Below are 18,745 nucleotides of genomic sequence, written 5' to 3'. Positions count from 1 at the left end.
AATCAAGAGTTATTCACTGACTGATTGACTTTGAGGCCCTCCTTAAATCCTCCTTTATATAGTTTGGGAATTTGAGGAGTCAGCAAGAAAAAAACTTGGTCAGATGAATCACCACTCAAGTCCAGAGCAAAACTCCATAGGCAGCTGCTGATCCCAGCTGGGGGAAGAAGGCTGGCTCTTAGGCTGAGGCTCAGAGGCTACCTGCTGCATTTAGCTGGGGCTAATGATGCAGCCTTTCTTGCACTGAGCTGCCCACTAACTCATGAGGCTGTTGGAAGCCTTGTTCCTGTACACCCTGGGCTGGTTGTGTGCATTCGGCCAAGTGAACACTAATGCTTCAAGAGGAAACGGTTCCTAACAGGCTGAAATTTCTTTTAAATCTCTCCAGCATTTGTAAAATGGTTCTGACATGGGAAGCAAGTCTGCTCTGCAAAGCAGAAGTGCCACTGGCTTGCACAGTGTCATACACACCAGTAAGTCATAGGGTTCTGATTCTCGTCTGCTCCTTAGTACCAAATCATACAACTATCAGTGATTTGTGATGCTGTATTCAGCCCAGTGCTGGTGACATGACACAGACAGGGGTGCCAATCAACTGCACTCTACAATTGCTAAGTGGGAATATCAATTTTTCAGATTGGAATACCACTGAGGGCAAGCTGGCCCCACTCTACCTCTGCCTGCTTTTCACTCGGCTTGGGTCTACCCAGGTTAATGTGTCCCTGCTGGATGTTTGATTATTGAAAATGACCTTTGGAAACCTGTGCCTTTTGTTCTTTCAGTGAATTTACCTTCATTCCTGTGTTGTCTGCACAGTGGTTTTGCATTCGTGGCAACTGCAGGGAGAAAGCCTGTGAAAAATGCTTTGTTATATTACATTGCCCCCTGGCTCCAATGAATTGCTCTGTAAATCGCACTATTGTTAAAGTGTCCTAGGGAAACCAAACTGCTTTCTGGGTCTCAGAGAGCACAAGGATATTAATCAGAGGCAACCATTGCAGGAAAAAAAAAAAAAAACATTTTTTAAAAAAGGAAAATAATAAAAACACATTTTTTAAGGTGTGGAGCTTGGAAAAGAGCATGCACTGGGAATAAGGTCAAACCAGAATATCTTACTCTTTCATAAATACTCTGATACAGGAATGCATTATCTCTGAACACTTTAAGCCCATTTAGTTTTATAGCAAAACAATATTGTACACCTGCTGCATCTTAATGATCTAGCTCAAGCAGCTCAAGCAGAGTGAGAATGGGGGAAGGGGTTGGGGGAGGTGGACCCTATAAATCAGGAAGAACCTTTAATCAGATTGAGGTGGGATCCGCAGGGATTGCTAAGAGGATGACAGCTACAAGCATCCCACAAATATTCCTGAGAGTGCCTGTCCTTGACTGTAGCCCAAGAGGCCCTAAGCCTAGCTCTGTGAGTCCTAGGCTCTAAGCACCAACATTAAGGAGGGGAAGCAGCAACAACAGCACTCATTTCTCAAATTACTGCTCAGGACAACTCGTCAGCAGGCCCACAGCCTTTGCTGAGAGCCCTAAACCAATCTGCATGAGGTATGATGAAAAAACACAAGCAAAAGAAAGAACAAATGCTGGAACTTCAGTCAACAGAATGTGGCTCAAAAGAAGCTGAAGAGTTGGGCTTGTGTCTCTTTTTGTGGCTCAGATTTCTTGTCACAGGGTTTGGTTTCTAATGAAACCTGGCTTAACTGGACAGCTTGTGCCTCCCAATGACTTTTCATCTAATGATATGTGACAAGCACCAAAAAAGTACTGGTCCTAAACATATATTAGAGACAAAATTGTCTAGATCCCAGACCTCCAAAACAAGATTTTGCAGGTGGGGAGAGGGGTGTCTTTCCACTAATTATTGCAAAGAAAACAGTGCAACAAAGGTCAACCTCTTCATATCCCTTCTATTTCTTTACCCTCCCTCTTCTTCACTCCTGACACACACACACACACACACACACACACACACACACACAAAATAAAGCTCACTTGAAATACCACCAGCCTTAATATTTTGGGGTATAGTGATTATGATTAAGTGAGCGGACTCTGGGGTCAGAGGGCCTTAGTATGAGTCATGGCTCTATGTGCCCTTGGGCAATTAACATTAATTATTTAGGCTTTAGTTTCTTCATCTGTAAAATGGAAATAATAGCATTGACCTCACATAGTTGTTATGAAAATGAACTAAAGTAATCCACATAAGAGGCTCAGAACATGACTGGGCAAGTCGTAGGTGCTCAATAATGTCACTATGACAATCAGCATTATAATATAGATGAATACATATATCCTTGCCATTTTAATTATGAATACATATATTTACATACACTGTTTTTTAAAAGTACACCCAATTTTATATATGGTTTTTGTAACTGTTTTTAAGCTTACAATGTATTACGAACATTTTTATATATCATTAATCTCCCAGAACATCATTTTTAATGCTGCAGAATATGCCATTACATGAATGTACCCTGGTGTATTTAACCAATCTCCTATTGTTAGACAATTAGGTTGTTTCCAGTACTTGATAGTATAAATACCCCCTGAGGAACCGCTTTGTAGAGGTTTCTTGTGCACATCATTAGTTGTTGCCTTAGGATGAATTCCCAGAACTAGAACCACTGAATCAAAAGAAATGCAATTAAAATATTCTAAAATGAATAAGTGTGTTACAGAAAATAGGAAAAAGGACAAACACAATTCCACTACACTAATACACACTAATATAATTTGGCAATTTAGAATTTTCAGTGGCTTCATTTTTCCTTAGAAGAGATAGAAGCTTCAAGTAAAAGATGAACAGATGTTTATTATTTCTGCTTCCTTCTGAAACCCACTAAAACGACAAGAAAGAACTAAAAACAAACAAAAAAACCATAAGCTCACAAGGTTAAAAAGAATGGAATAGGAGATGTCAACAGCCAAAAGATGTGAACACTTTGAGAGCTGAAAAGCAGATCAGATGAGCAATAACTGACTCTGTGGATCAGAGAAAACTAAAATTCATGCCATGACTAAAACTCCACACTGACTTTAAATGAAGCATCTAGGTCCTTCTGATCCCCTCTGCAGCCCTAAAAGAAGACAGACACTTTACCTTCTGGAGAGGCTGAGTCAGACTGTTCTGATTAATGAAAAAGATGTGGGGCAGGGCACGGTTGCTCATGCCTGTAATCCCAGCACTTTGGGAGGCTGAAGTGGGCGGATCATGAGGTCAAGAGATCAAGACCATCCTGGCCAACATGGTGAAACTCCGTCTCTACTAAAAACACAAAAATTAGCTGGGTGTGGTGGTGTATGTCTGTAATTCCCGCTACGCAGGAAGCTGAGGCAGGAGAATTGCTTGAAACTCAGAGGCAGAGGTTGCAGTGAGCCAAGATCACGCCACTGTACTCCAGACTGGCAACAGAGCAAGACTGTCTAAAAAACAAACAAACAAACAAAAAGATGTATTTAAGTGAAAGTTGACATACTCGCTGAAAAATAAGACTCCCAGCCCCTTCCTTAGCTCGAATCTCAGCATGCTGGCAGCCAGGCTCACACACCCTTTCCCCTTTCCCATCCCTCTTTCTGAGGGAAATTGGGGGATTCTTCTGAGAGCAACCGATGGGTCCAAGAGAAAAGACAATGGAGTTTCCCCTAAGGAAATAGCCCCACATAAACTATAGTGAAGTCCAACAACTGGCAATTCTCCCCACTCCACATGGAAAAGGATCACTAGACATTTGAGAAAAACTCCAAATATGAAGAAACCAAACTAACTGAAAAGAGAAGCTCAGAAAAAAACAGGGCGGAAAGCAGAAGAAAAAATACTGCATCCATGAAATGGTAACAGCCTATAAAAAAAAAAAAAAAAGAAAAGAAAACAATGCTCTGAATAGGCAAATATTTGTGGGGGGGGAAAAAATCAACTTTTCTTTTGAATGATAGTAGAGGAAATCTCCCAGAAGAGTAGAAAAGAAGCCAAAATCATAGAATAAGGGATGTAGATAAAGGATATAGTTAGATGTAAAGGATAAGAAAGCTTGAGACAGATGATCCAGAAAGAGAGAACCACGAAAACAGATAGGAGGAAATCATTAAAGAATCAATACTGGGTCTGAACTGAAGAAGAGTGGTGCACAACACAGTGAATGAGAAAAAATATACCCAAGACACCTCATTCTCTAATTTCATAGCACCAGGAGTAAAAAGGTCATAGAAGATTCTAAAAAGAAATTTCAAAATAAAAATACAAGTCACTTATAAAAGACAGAATCAGAATGGCAATTGAAGATAATGGAGAAATTCTGGGGGAACTGATTTTAACCCAGAATTCTATACCCAAACAAAATATCAGTCAAGTGTACCAATATAATAAACAGTTTCAGACATTCAAAGTCTCAAAAAAAATTATCTTCTTTTCTCAAGAAACTATTGGTGGATGTGCTTCCTAAAATACAGGAGTAAGAAAAGGAGTAAAAGACATGGTGATGGGAAAGCTTTAATTTAGAAAACCAAAAATAATTGAGTAGCTAATGAAAATATAAACTTACTTTTTTTCCCGACATAACCGCCCAAGGTAAATATTTCAGGTCAGCAGGGTAACTGTTTCCTTAGGTCATTCAGGGATTGTGGTTCCTTCTGCATATCTTGTTTTTCTGCCACGTCTTAGGGGCAGTGGTTCTCAAAAATGTGATCCTCAGGTCAGTAGCATCAGCATCACTCGAGAAAGTGCTAGAAATGCGAATTCTCATCTCCCAACACCAGATCTAATGAATCAGAAATTCTGGGCATAGAGGCCAGAAATCTATGTTTTAACAAGGCTTCCAGGTGATTCTTATGCTTCCTAAAGTTTGAAGATGACTATCCTAGGGCATTATCCTTTTCTGTATGATGAAAGTTTGATTGCAGGCGCTTGCATTTTCCAGTTCGCCAGAGGGGAAAAGTGTGGAGCTTTTTATGGACCAGCCCAGGAAGTAATATACATTGCTTCTACTAGCATTTATTTGGCAAAATCTAGTCATGTGGCAACCCCTAGCTTTAAGGGTGAGTTGGGAAGCATAGTGTTTAGTTGGGCAACCTCAGATTAGCTACATTTCTATTATGATGGAAGAAAGAAAGAAAGGATTTGGGAGGATAACCAGCAGTTTCCACCTTATACATATAGTCCAGGCAACAGGACTCCAATACAGGAGGCCAGCAAAGATAAATCCCAGACAATTTTGAAGGGAACCCTAGAATGCCTATTCACAGGGCTACAGCTGTGAATGAGGCCACAGAGCAGAGTTCAGATGGGAAGAGAAAAGCTAAAAAGTCCTAGGAAGGATGGCCAATGAAAATAATGAAACCAAGAGCATACCTGTATTTGAAGTATTGACAGGAGATTTTGTATTGACAGGAGATGAATTAATAATAGGTACATAGAAAACTAAACAAAATACAAAAACAGAAAACTATTAATTCCAGGAAAAACAAAAGGCTGAATGAGAAAGGAAACATAATTATAGGATTCTATGTGGCTTACCTGGGAATAATATTTACGTAGTCATAAAATAAATATTTAATGTTGATTTTACCAAAAATCATGGCATAACTATATTGGGAGGACGAGCAGAGGTAAAGTGTGTGCAGGCCAGTTTAATGATGATAATAAGTAATGTTTATATAGTGCTTACTGTACGCTGGAATTATTCTAAACCCATTATATATTCAACATTTAATCTTCATAATCACTCTATGAGGTAGATACTATTATTGTTACAAGAAAGGGGTCCTGATCCATACTCCAAGAAGGGGTTCCTGGGTCTCACTCAAGAAAGAATTCAGGATGAGTCTAAAGTGAAAGCAAATTTATTGAGAAAGTAAAGGAATAACAAAATGGCTACTCCATAGACAGAGCAGCCCCGGTTGCCCATTTTTATGGTTGTTTCTTGATGATATGCTAAACAAGGGGTGGATGATGCATGCCTCCCTTTTTTAGACCATATAGGGTAACTTCCTGACATTGCCATGGCATTTGTACACTGTCATGGCGTTGGTGGGAGTGCAGCAGCAAGGACGACCAGAGGTCACTCTTGTCACCATCTTGGTTTTGGTGGGTTAGAGCCGGCTTCTTTACTGCAACTGGTTTTATCAGCAAGGTATTTATGACCTGTATTTTGTGCTGACCTCTTAACTCATCTTGTGACTTAGAATGCCTTAGCCAACTGGGAAGGTAGCCCAGTAGATGTCAGCCTCATTTTATCCAGCCCCTATTAAAGATAGAGTTGAGGTGGTTCAAACACCTCTGACATTATCATCCATTTTACACAAGAGAAAACTGAGACCCATAGCAGTCAAGCAACTTGTACAAACTCGCACAATTAGTAAGTATTGGATCTGGGATTTAAACCAAATAATTTCTCTCCAGAGTCCATACTCTTCAGAGTCCATACTCTCCAGAGTCCATACTCTCTACTAGTATGGTATATAGTCACACTTTCCATGATAGGAAGTCAAAAGACAATTCCTAAAATCAGTAAACTGAGAAAAACTGGATAAGCATGATTCATAAATAAGAACAGAAATACCAAGAAGAAACAGAAAAAGACTTGAAAGAGATTGTTTCTGGCTCAGGAGGTAACTGGGATTGGTCAAGGGATTACTGTTTTTCTTATTGTTGTTACAGTCTGGTAGTCATGTCTGACTTTTAAAAGCTTTTAAATATCACTTCAGTCAAAATTAACTTTTTATCCTTTAGTGATTGGTGCTTTGTAAAAATAAATACAATTAATTTTTTTAACAAAAGATGTCAAAAAGAATGCCCCTGGCTAGTTAACTTAGAATGGACAGAGAGCAACCCAGAAGAGAAGATTCAAAAGCCCCTAATGCTTCAAGTATGCAAGGTAACCAACAGAGAAAGTTACAGAGAGAGGGAGGGAGACCGAGAGAGAGAAATTTCCACAGAGAAGTAGAAACAAAAGAATGATGTTTCTGAAGGAATGACAAGCAGATTTAAGGGAGCCAGAGAGAATAAGAAGGGATGAGCTTGAACAAGACAGGGCGGAGACACTTTGAACATTTGTCATGGGCTGTAGACCCAGAAGGGAGCAACTACTTCATGGAAATTCTGTGGGCAGAATTCAGGGAAGTCACTGAATTAGCACTCTGGTGGCTTTAGGCAGAGTGTGGGCCTCTAACATGAGACTTCTTCCCTGGTGACCAAATCAGCTGAAAGAAACAGCTCTGGCTTTAAAACCGAAGATGGAAGGATGACCTGCAAAGCCGTGAAGTGACTGATTAAAACACTAATTATGTGTCAACCCAGGCCAAACCAAAGCAAATAATGAAACGTGTCTATCAACTACGTAGCTTTTGAGCAAGTCGGTTAATTTCCCTGAGCCTCGGTCTTCTCTTTGCAAACAATGTTATAAAGACAGCATGTGTATAGCACACCATAATTTTCAAAGCCATTTTTCATTTTCCATTTCCCTGAAGTGGATAGCATCAAATTATACAGCCAGTTATCAGTGGAACCTGAATTCTAGTTCTAGATCTAATTCACTTCTCTTTGTAAACTTTGCTTAATTAAGAGTCAGAGAACTCTATGAAGTAAAAAGAAATAGATATATATTCCAATTTACAGAGAAAGAACCAAGATATATCCCGTATTTTCTGGCTCATTTGGAACCAAGGCCCACACCTAAGTCTATTGGTGCTAAATTAGGGGACTTTTCCAATATTCGGCATGTGTTGTGAGTAAATGAGACTTCGTGGGTAGGCAGAAGGGTAGCTCATAAAATGTTAGTGGCGGCTCCTGCCGGCTGCCGTGGACAGGCGGGCCTGGGTGTGGCCGCCATCCTTCCCTGAGTGCAGGTTTCATGCGCCGTGTCTAGGTTTCAGAACCTCCATGTGTCTGATTTTTTTATTTAGAAAATGCCACCTCGGAGGGTAATGACAGCTAAGGTTTACTCTTGTGCCCGCCCTGTGGGGGGTCCTGCAGGTGGATGCGGGAGTAGGGGCGAGGCAGGCCAGGAGGAGGCCAGGCTGAGGGAACGCGCCCCCTCCGCGAGTCCCGCAGTCTCCTGGTAGCCGCCGTCCCCGCGCCTGCTCCCCAACCCCGGGTCCGGTGAGTGCGCGAGGACGGGGCTCGGGGCCCAGCTCGTCTCACTTCGGATGTTTTTAAACTCGCACGGTTTTCCCTCGAACACAGCCCCGCAGCTCCTCGTCTGCCCTCCCGGCCACCCCCTGGCCGCGCCACTAGGAAAGGGCGCCCGGGGCTCAGCCGCGCGGGAGCCGGGACCCAGGGCGGCCAACACGGCCCCGCGCCCCTTCCCAGGCCGGCCTCGCCGCGTCGCCCCGCGAAGGCCCCGGCCGTCCCCGCCCAGCGCCTTTTAACCGGGAACGCTGACGAGTGAATACAGCGGGAAAGCCGCCATTTGTTCTGGGGCTGGCGGCCGGCATTGAAGCCAGATGTGCGCGAGGCTGACGTTGACAGGGCACATCTGGCGGGGGTTTTGGTTTCCATCGCGGAGTTTACCACGTCCACCCCAGTCGGCGAGGAGACAGGAGGCGGACATCTGGAAGTCATTGCAGCTGTCACGCTTCAAGCGGATCCCGTACCACAGAGAAGAGAATTTAATACGTAAGGGAGCAAAATCGTCCAGCTCGCCTTGTCAGCCCAGATTTCAGACACATGCAAGAACATGGCAACCGCGTCACGGCGCCCTCCGTCCCTCTGGAGTGCCCGCGGCCACCTGAGCCCGAGGGTCCTTCGCTCACCCGAGGCGCCTCGGTTGTCTCCATGGAAAGACTGGCTGCAAGGCCACGTTCTTTTGATTTCAGTTTGCTGAAGTTTTAAATTAAACCTTGCTTAGGCTCTCATCCCATTTCCATTCATACCCTCCTCCTTCTCATGGCATTCAGTGCTCTAGCCCTACCCTACCTACTCAGCTTGTCTCCTGTTCCTTTCCCAAAGCAAATACGACTGCTCAGCAAGGCTAACAAAAGTCAGGCTTATTCCGACCCCAGCCTTTCCTCCTGCCTGGAATCCCCTGTTCTCTTCAGGTCAGTGCAAATCTGCTCCCCACTTTGAGGTCTACCTCAAGTTTATTTTCATCTATGAAGCCCTTTCTGACCTCTCAAGCCTCCACTGATCTTCCCTTCTGTGTGTTTCCCTAATTAACTATTAGCCCAGGAAGAGGAAATATCATTTTACATTTTTCTGTCTGCTTCAGCAGCAAGCATGGTGTACTGAAGTATGGAAAGCCCTCCATAAACCCTGGTTGGATAAAAGTATGAATTGATATTTTCTTAATTAAGAAAAAATGAATCAACGCTTTCTGGTCTTTCCACGTAATTTTGTTATCTCCTTTATTTTTCACAAGTCTCAATGTCTAAGTATAGTGTGTCTTGAACTTTTTGGAAAGATAGCTCCAAAAATCAAGTAAATTAATAATAATACCTGAAGAATTCTATTCATTTGAGAGTCCATTAATTTGGAATTCAAATTAATTATCAATGCACTATACTGCATTGATAATTGATTTTTAAAAGTGAAGTGTAGTGAAAAGAGAACGAGGGTACAAGTCAGAGGATCTGAATCCTATTCCCAAGTGTCCCTAACTTTGACCTTGGACAATCATTCACCTTCTGTATGGCTCCAGTCTCCCTCTGTAAGAAGATAAAAAGTTCTAGCCAGTGGCCTCTCCCCGGTAACGGACAGAGCTGGGGACATTCTACTGAGAAGGGATGCCCCTTGGCGCAACTATTCCCCATCATTTCTAGATCTGTTCCGGAATTAAGAGGGCAGCAGTCTCCATCAATCAGTGCTTCACCTGCCCAGCACCAAAGCCACATGGATACACATGCAATGTGGAGAAAGGGCAGAATAAGGAAGTAACAAGCATGAGTACCCACAGGATTTAGCCATTGTGAGTGTCTAGCATTTTGAAAATTAAGACAAGCCCTTGCAGCAAACATTGGGAAAGACTAAGCATCTCAAGCCATAGATGGAAACTCTTGGGGTTTGTCCTTCTTCTATGCATTGATACAAATGCAAAGCACCCTGCTCTATCCTTGCTATATGGAATGGATAAGAATGTAACAGGATTGAGTAGGATCCAGAGATCAAAGAGAGGAATAGAAGGAAGGAGGGGACTGCCAAGGGAAAAAGAAAGTGTGCCTCCTTGATGTGGTTGCCCAGCCAAAGAGGATGTTTAGCTTCCATGGGAGAAAGGCCATGTACCAAGGTAGGAAGGGAACAGGAGTTACAGAGCCATGTGGGTCTCTGCCATTCTGCCCTGTGGGTGGGGCACATGGCTTTTCCTTTCCAATCCTCGTCTACGAAATGAGGCACTTTTAGAGAAATAATCTCTAAACTCTTTTAGCTCTTACCTCACATAATTCATTGGAAACCATCTTTGAGCCCAAATTAACATTCCGTTTCCGACTAAACTCCAAATCTCTGCCCTAGGCTTTCCTAAACTCATGGGGTTCTGAGACGCCTTCACAAAAGGGAATTTGGGTATTACATTTCTGAAATCCTTTTGCTTCATTCCTTCTAATGGAAGAAGAAACGTTCCCCCTTTCTCCCAGGGGGCAATCGGCTATAATAGGAAGATTACAGGTTAATGACTTAGAAAATCTTCCTCAAACGAGAATGGTATTTAATTAAATTCCATTAAATCATAACTCCTGGCTTCTGTTTTTGACCTCTTGTTCCTGAGTCTAGAATTACATTCTTCCTTCATCCCTGGGGTTGTTGAATTAAAAGTGCATAAAGCTCTAGGGAACAACCGGATCACCTCTGCTCTATCCACCACCACGGCCTTCCTGTCTGAACACTCTCAAAGGATAGTCAATGGGCACAGCAGACTCCTTCAGAAGAGAGGATGGTCATTTCTAATTTGTCTTGGTTTATGAGCAACTTGACAATTTGACTAATTACCAAAGAGCCAGGACTAGATCATCCTCTCATAAAAAGCTAATAAAAAAGGTTGTTAATGCAGCCCATTAGTCGGCTGCAAATGAGAGGTTATGCAATCACTGTCTTTGCTGGGAGGGCCTAAGCTCTCCAGGAAGAGTTCACACAGCACCCAGAGAGTCATCATGAGGGAAGTTCGTGCCTCTCTGCTTTATCATTTATGGAGCTTGAGTGTTTCAGCATCTTCCCCCGTTTCCTACCTTGGAACGCTTCTTCTCTTTCAAATATACCCTTGTTTTCTCTCTTCAAACTCACTCCCTCTCCATGGACATATCCTGCCAAATTTCTCTGCTGTGTTCTCCTAAGGGTGAAGCCCCAGAAGTTTCCATCCTTATGAGAAACAAAGTGCTCAGAACTACAGACTAAATATTTAGGCCAGCCTTACATGCAATCAGGCAATTTTAGGAGTTCTAGGGAGGACTTCCTTTCTCAAATAAAAAAATCTGCCCTCTTCTAAACCCTGCTGTTAGATACCTTGGGAACCTTGACATTTTCCATTATTAAATAGTTCTCTCCTACAGACCCTGGAGAGGAACTGAGGGTGCCAGATCCGCTTATCTTGTACAAAAGGGCTCTCTCTCTTCCTTCTCTGAAATCCTAGTGTTCTGCACGACTTTGACACTTTTCATCCAGGGACTTGCTCTGTGACTTTGGGCTAATCACTTTTCCTCTCTGGACCACAACATCCCCCTTTATTGTGTAAGATGACTAACAGAAGAGAAATTCTATCTTGCAGCAGGAAATTCTAGTTAAGTCCAAGATCAAGCTCAGATTGAAAGGAGGGTAGAAGGGTAAAGCGTGAGTTATCTTTACATTCAGTTCCAGCTCTGACTACATAGGGCCAAACCACCTTGAGATGCAGCTCTCACCTTTGTGTGCATCTGGTCTTGCTTCTTGTGTTCATTGAAAGGATGATGCAGAGACAATGCTCTTTGGACCTCATCTACTCACTTAGCATTGTCCAGAGCATGAAAGTTAATGTGCAATTGATTTAATCTTATGGTCAATTTACTTTCAAGATGACTCAAGGTGCCACCAAAGAAAGATACGGTTCAGGAGCAGTTTAAATGGAATCTATCTGAAGGAATCAGAAGAAATTGATGGTTTCAAGCACCAAGGATGTTCTCCTTCTGATATTTTAGTAACAAATTTGGCCTTTATTTTTCTGGCAGCTGAGGCATAAGGGGGTGACGTGAAGGACTCTGTGCTTCTTAGGTGAATCGTGGATTCAATAAATATTTTTTCTTTTTGTGGGGGCAGCGGGAACAGGGTCTCATTCGGTTGCCCAGGCTGGAGTGCAGTGGTGCAATCTTGGCTCACTCCAGCCTCGACCTCCTGGGCTCAAGTGATCCTCCCACTTCAGCCTCCCAAGTAGCTAGGGCTACAGGCAAGTGCCACCACACCTGGCTATTTTTTTGTGAAAATGGAGTTTCACCATATTGTCCAAGCTGGTCTCAAACTCCTGCACTCAAGCGATCTGTCTGCCTCAGCCTCCCAAAGTGCTGGGATTATAGGTGTGTGCCACTGCACTCAACCATAATATTTTTTTTCATGGACTCTCAGCCACCCCTTGGTTGGGAAGGCAAAACACTGATAGGAGAAAGTCCCAGACAAACAGGGAACAGAGTAGGTTTTGAGGAAAGCTTTTGGAGCTGAGAAAACCCTAGAACAAGCTTCAGATTTTCCTGTTGCTGAGGCTAAGCCCCTCTAAGAAATTCCCATGATGCATGCAGGCCACTAGCCCAGCTCCAGCCTGGGAGGCAGGCCCAAGACTGCACAGGCTGCTGGGCACATGCCCAGTTGCTCCCTATAACAGTTCCATCCCAGACACTTTTTACTGGAAAATATAGTATTTCTTTGCCAATCACATACCTTTGGAAGGGAAACAAAGTCACCTTCTACCGTAAGTCCTTAAGCCTGGGTGCTAACGAGCTCCAAAGCTGTCCCAGAGAATCCCTCATTAGAGAAAGCTTCTGCCACTGACTTGGGGATGAACACAACACCTCCTCAGCAGCAGTCAGCTCAAACTCCCCTTCAGCTTCCCGAACCCTGCCACTGGGATTCATTCAGTCAGGCCCAGGATCAACCCCAGCTGCTCTTGCAAGAATGATTACTCAGTTTCACCTCTGAAATTCTCCCAGTTTCTCCACAGATGAAATTCTGTTTCTCTTTGCTCCTCCTCAGCTTCCACCTTCTCTCCCAGCTGCCACTCTAGAAAGCATTTGCTCTGTGGCTCCTTTTCCAAATTCAGGCTTTTTCTACTGTAGGTCTGCAAGGTGATTTCTGCTCCAGTCGGGGAGCCAGCTAGGTTAATTCTTACAAAGGTACTTCACCTTCACCAAATGCAGCTTCATTTGGAAATCTGATTTGCCATGCTCCAGGGTACCCAGGCCACCGGCCCTTAGAACCAACAAAACAGTGGGAAATAATCTTCTGAGATCATCTGGTCCAGCCTCCTCCTTCTAGACAGGTGACTATGCAAATCTTTTTTTTTTTTTTTTTTTTTTTTTTTTGTTGGTTTTTTTTTTTTTTTTTTTTTTTTTTTTTTTTTTTTTGAGATGGAGTTTTGCTCTTGTTGCTCAGGCTGGAGTGCAATGGTGTGATCTCCGCTCACTGCAACCTCTGCCATCCAGGTACAAGTGATTCTCCTGCCTCAGCCTCCCAAGTAGCTGGGATTACAGGCACCCACCACCACACCCAGAAGATTTTTTGTATGTTTAGTAGAGAAGGGGTTTCACCATGTTGGCCAGGCTGTTCTCAAACTCCTGACCTTAGGTGATCCACCGCCTTGGCCTCCCAAAGTGCTGGGATTACAGGCATGAGCCACGATGCTCGCCACAAATCTTACTGAAATAATTATTCCACTCTGTCTTCTGATAACTCTGCTACTTTTTAATCACTCTTTTGGGTGAGTTCTTCCTTAGATTAAACCTGATTTTTATCCCTTCCCTAATTTAGGCCCAATTCTCAACCTATTCTTTGTAACTGTGACAAATAACCAATGAGTGTTTTCTCTCTGTCCTTAGCCTTCTCTTCAGCACAGAAAGTCTCTTCAGAAATAAACTCTGATTGTTCAATTCCTTCCTTCCCACTTGTCCCTCTAAGCACCCTCTAAATCAGACCTGAGGCTCCCAAGAGAGTCGTATCCTTTCTCTTGCAGCTGGTCTGAGTTTTGTCGTCTGGGAGACTGGGCTTAGAACAGCTTGAAGTTAGTACAGAGGCGAACGAAGCTTTAAATCTCCAGTACTTAACAGCTTCTCTGCAGCCTCAGAGGTAACCACATTTTCTTGCCTTCTTCCTCTCATCTCTATATATATCTGTGTAACCTCTCTTCACTGGAGCCTGACTCCAGCCCTCTGTCTGCACCATTCTGGTTGTGCTGAAAGAAGGAAGGTTAGGGAAGAAAAATTAATAGACACAGACCCATAAAAATAACAGGTTCTCTAGAGCACACATGAAGAAATAATTAAACAGATTAAACTTGGGGGGTGGAAAGAGAGGGGCAGGAGGCTTAGCAGTCAGAGACTGATGCCTCTGATTTTCACTTCCAAAGGGGCTGGGGCTCAGTGGGGAGGGATTTTTGTGCTTTTTTTCTTTGTTCCGGTGGTTTGGATTCACTGCCAAATATTATTAAGTCACTAAGCTCTTTAAAGCCTTATCTTTGTATCCCCTCTAGATCCTCAGATCATGCCACACCCTAGTGAGAAAAGGAAATTTGATATTTATGGAGTGTTCTTTATGCGCCACGCACAATGTTAGATACTTTATGTCCTGGCTGATTGTCAACTGAGGGTGTTTCAAACTTCAGAAATGAGCGCAATCATTTTCCTATGACCCAGGATGACGACTACCTAAAGATCTGGTGATTCTGAAGCCAAAAAATAGCTTCTCACATCTTCCCCTGCCTCGCTCCTTCCCTTTCTCTCTTCAATGGGCAGAAGCTTTTGCTATGATGGTGAAGGAAGGAGGCTGGTATTTAGAGATCATTTCAATTCCAAAATGTCTAAGTCAGCAAGCCTCTCAGAATGCCCTGAGATAGTGAGAGGGTTGCAGAGACAGAGAAGCCTTCCTCCCTCTCTCACAAGTACCACCATTCCTCTGGCCCCATTTCTGGAAACTCAAATGAAAACACCCTAAAGAGGAACAATCCTCAACTGCTGGTGCACTGGGCAGGGTGACCCATGCCTATAATCTCTGCTGTTTGGGAGGTCAAGGTGGGAGGATCGCTTGAGCCCAGGAGTTTGAGACCAGCCTGGCCAACACGGGCGAGTCCCTGTCTCTACAAAAAATAAAAAGTTAGCCACATATGGTGGCACAGCCCTGTAGTCCCAGCTCTCAGGAGGCTGGGGTGGGAGGATTTCTTGAGTCCGGGAGGTCAAAGCTGCAGTTAGCTGAGATCATACCACGTTGCACTCCAACCTGGATGATAACAGCAAGACTCTGTCTCAAAAACAAACAAAATCCCCCTCTATTATCATTACTTTCTGGGGTGTTGAAAGTAGCATATTGATTTTTCAACAATTTGAAAGTAGATGTTAAAAGACAAGGTTCAGAATAGAAACACCGTCCCAGGCAGTTTGGACCTGAGTGGTACCCAGAACAATGACTGGAAGCAACAAGATCACAGGGCATGGGAATGAGGCAACCAGATTCATGCCCCAGGCCACTGTCTCCTGCCTGCAGAAACTGGAACATCTTGCTTCACAGCTCTGGACCTCTCACACTCTCTCTCTTCTTTTCTTTTTTGTTCTTTCCCTCCTTTCCTCCTTCCTTCCTTCCCCCCTTGGCTCCTTCCCCCTTTCCCCCCCTCCCCCCTTCCCCCCTTCCCCCCTTCAGAGTTGTCCTGACTTGAGGCAAGGGGGCCAGGCCTTCATAGCAATCACCAAATGTAGTTTTGACCAATCATTGAATGCAGGTTGTCCTTGGAAAGGAATATGACTGGGTAGTAGAGTTCTCTTTTGCCAAGGGCAGTCCATAGAGAGGACTATGGGGGAGGAGAAGGCTCCCAGAAGCTAGAAGGATGAACACTTTAGTCCCAGAAGGCGACCTGAGCTACACACTGTAGCTGCATCAACAAGCACCTTTTCATATCCTTCCTGGCTACTTAGAGACCCTCATCAGTATGCTTCTATAGCCAGGAAGCACACTGATCATTTGCCAAGTTCTTTTTCATTAGGTTGACTTCCTTTTACTTATTGATTTATAGAAGTGTTTTATATATTTTAAAGATGAGTTTTTTTTGTCAGATATGTGGAATACAAAAAAATAGATTGCCTTTTCACTCTTTTCATGGTGTCTTTTTATGAATGGAAATTCTTCATTTTCTCAGTTTTTTTTTCCTTTTTGACAAGTGGGTTTTATTGTGATCTGTTTACAAAATCTTCACATACTCTAATATCATGAGAATATTCACATATGTTACCTTCTAGAAGCTTTATTGTATTACTCTTCATATTTATGTCTGTGGTACACCTAGAATTGATTTTTGCGTATAGCATGTACTAGAGACCAAATTTACCTTTTTCCATTTGGACATCTAATTAACCTTAGTGCCATTTACTAAAAAGATCACCCTCATCTCATTACATGTCAGTGATACCTTTGCCATAAGCCAGGTGACTGCGTATATGTGTGGGTCTATTTCTGTGTCCTGTTCTATTCTGTTGGTCTTTATGTCTGTCTTTGTACTAGTTCCATACAATTTTAATTATCATAGCTCTATGGTAAGTCTTGATATCTGATCATATAACTCCTCTGACTGTTTTCTTCAAGAGTGTCTTTGTTGTGCATGGCCCTTTCCATTTCCACGTAGATTTTAGAATCAGCTTGTCAATTCCCACCAAAAAAGCAACAACCTGGCTTGGATTTCTGTTGGAATTGTATTGAATCTATCAATCAATTTTGAGAGAATTGACTTTTTATAGCACTGAGTCTTCCAGTATCTGACCATGGTATATATTTACTGCCTTAGTCTGTTTTCTGTTGCTTACAATAGAATATGTGAAACTCAGTAATTTATAAAGGAAAATAAATTTATTTCTTACAGTTATGGAAGCTGAGAAGTCAAAGGTCAAGAGGTCACATCTAATGAGAGCTTTCTTGCTGGTGGAGATTCTCTGCAGAGTCCCAAGGTGGCATAGAATATCACATGGTGAGGGCTGTACTACATCAGGTCTCTCTTCCTCTTCTTACAAAACCATCAGTCCCATTCCCATGACAGCTGATTAATCCATTAGTCCATTAGCCCATAAATCCATGAACAGATTAACCCATTCCTGAGAGCAGAGCCGCCGTGACCCAATCACATCTTAATGGCCTTACCTCTCAATATTGCTTTATTAGGAATTAAATTTCAACATGAATTTTGGAGAGGACAAATATTAAACATCTATCTCTTCTTTAATTTATCTCAGTAATGTTTTGTAATTTTCAGTAAGGAGATCTTACACCTCTTTTGTTAGATTTATTCCTACATGTTTGATTTTCTTTTTTTAAGAGACAGTGTCTCATTCTGTCACCCAGCTTGGAGTGCGATGGCATGATCATAGCTCACTGGAGCCTCAAACTTCTGGGCTCAAGTGATCCTACTGCCTCAGCCTCTCAAGTAGCTGGGACTACTGGCATGAGCCACCACGCTCAACCACGTCTTTACTTAAATCTTGATTTTCCTTGAAAGAAATTACCAGATGATATTTTATTATATACCATATATAAGAGTAGACTCCAATTGTTTGGGACAGTAGCTTATAAAATTCAAGTAGCCATTTAAAAAATATTCATGGTAAATACACCCAACAAAAATTTTACTGTCTTAACCATTTTAAAAGTATTTAGTTCAGTGGCATTAAATACATTCATGGTGTTGTGCAACAATCACCAGTATCCATCTACAAAATTCTTTTATCTTGTAAAACGGAAACTCTATACCCATTAAACAATAACTCCTTATTTCCCCTCCTACCAGTCTATTCTACCTTCTGTGTTCATGAATTTGACTACTCTAGGTATGTCATATAAATGGACTCATAGTATTTGTCTTTTTGTAACTGACTTATTTCACTTAGTGTAATATCCTCGAAGTTCATCCATGTTGTAGCATATGTCAGAATTTCCTTCCTTTTTGAGGCTGAATATTTCATTGTCCTTGGGACAGCATAAGCCTACCTTCCTAGTAGACCTAGACACTGGCCCCAAAGATGTCTTCTCCATTTCTATCGTGAGGACCTAGAGAGTCGTAAAATAGTCCTGGAAGCCAGACCTGATTAGCTAGATTTAATGAGGCCCCATTATGACACTCTCTAATTTTGAACTTTTTCCATTCATGGTGCCTTGGATTCCTTATTTATAAGGCATTTCCACATATGATCTCACAAAATCACAACAATCCCCATATAGAAATGAGGAAACTGAGACTCAGAAAGACCAACTGGCCTTCCCAATGTTACACTTTTGATAAATAGGCAAGATAGGATTCAAAGCAAAGTCTCCTGCCAAGAAACCTGACTTTAAATGCCAAGTTCCTGAAGTGAAATGGAGACCCAAGGCTGAGCGCAGTGGCTCACGCCTGTGATCTCAGCACTTTGGCAGGCCAAGGCAGGCAGACTGCTTGAGGCCAGGAGCTCAAGACCAGCCTGGCCAACATGGTGAAACTCTGGGTGTCAGCCTCGGGAGGCTGAGTCAGGAGAATCGCTTGAACCTGGGAGATGGAGGTTGCAGTGGGCCTAGATTGTACCACTACACTCCAGCCTGGGAGACAGAGCAAGACTCGGTCTTAAAAAA

Source organism: Cebus imitator, unplaced genomic scaffold (assembly GCF_001604975.1).
Source record: "Cebus imitator isolate Cc_AM_T3 unplaced genomic scaffold, Cebus_imitator-1.0 Scaffold5, whole genome shotgun sequence".
Classification (NCBI taxonomy): Eukaryota; Metazoa; Chordata; class Mammalia; order Primates; family Cebidae; genus Cebus; species Cebus imitator.
Note: the sequence above shows the minus strand (reverse complement) of the source record.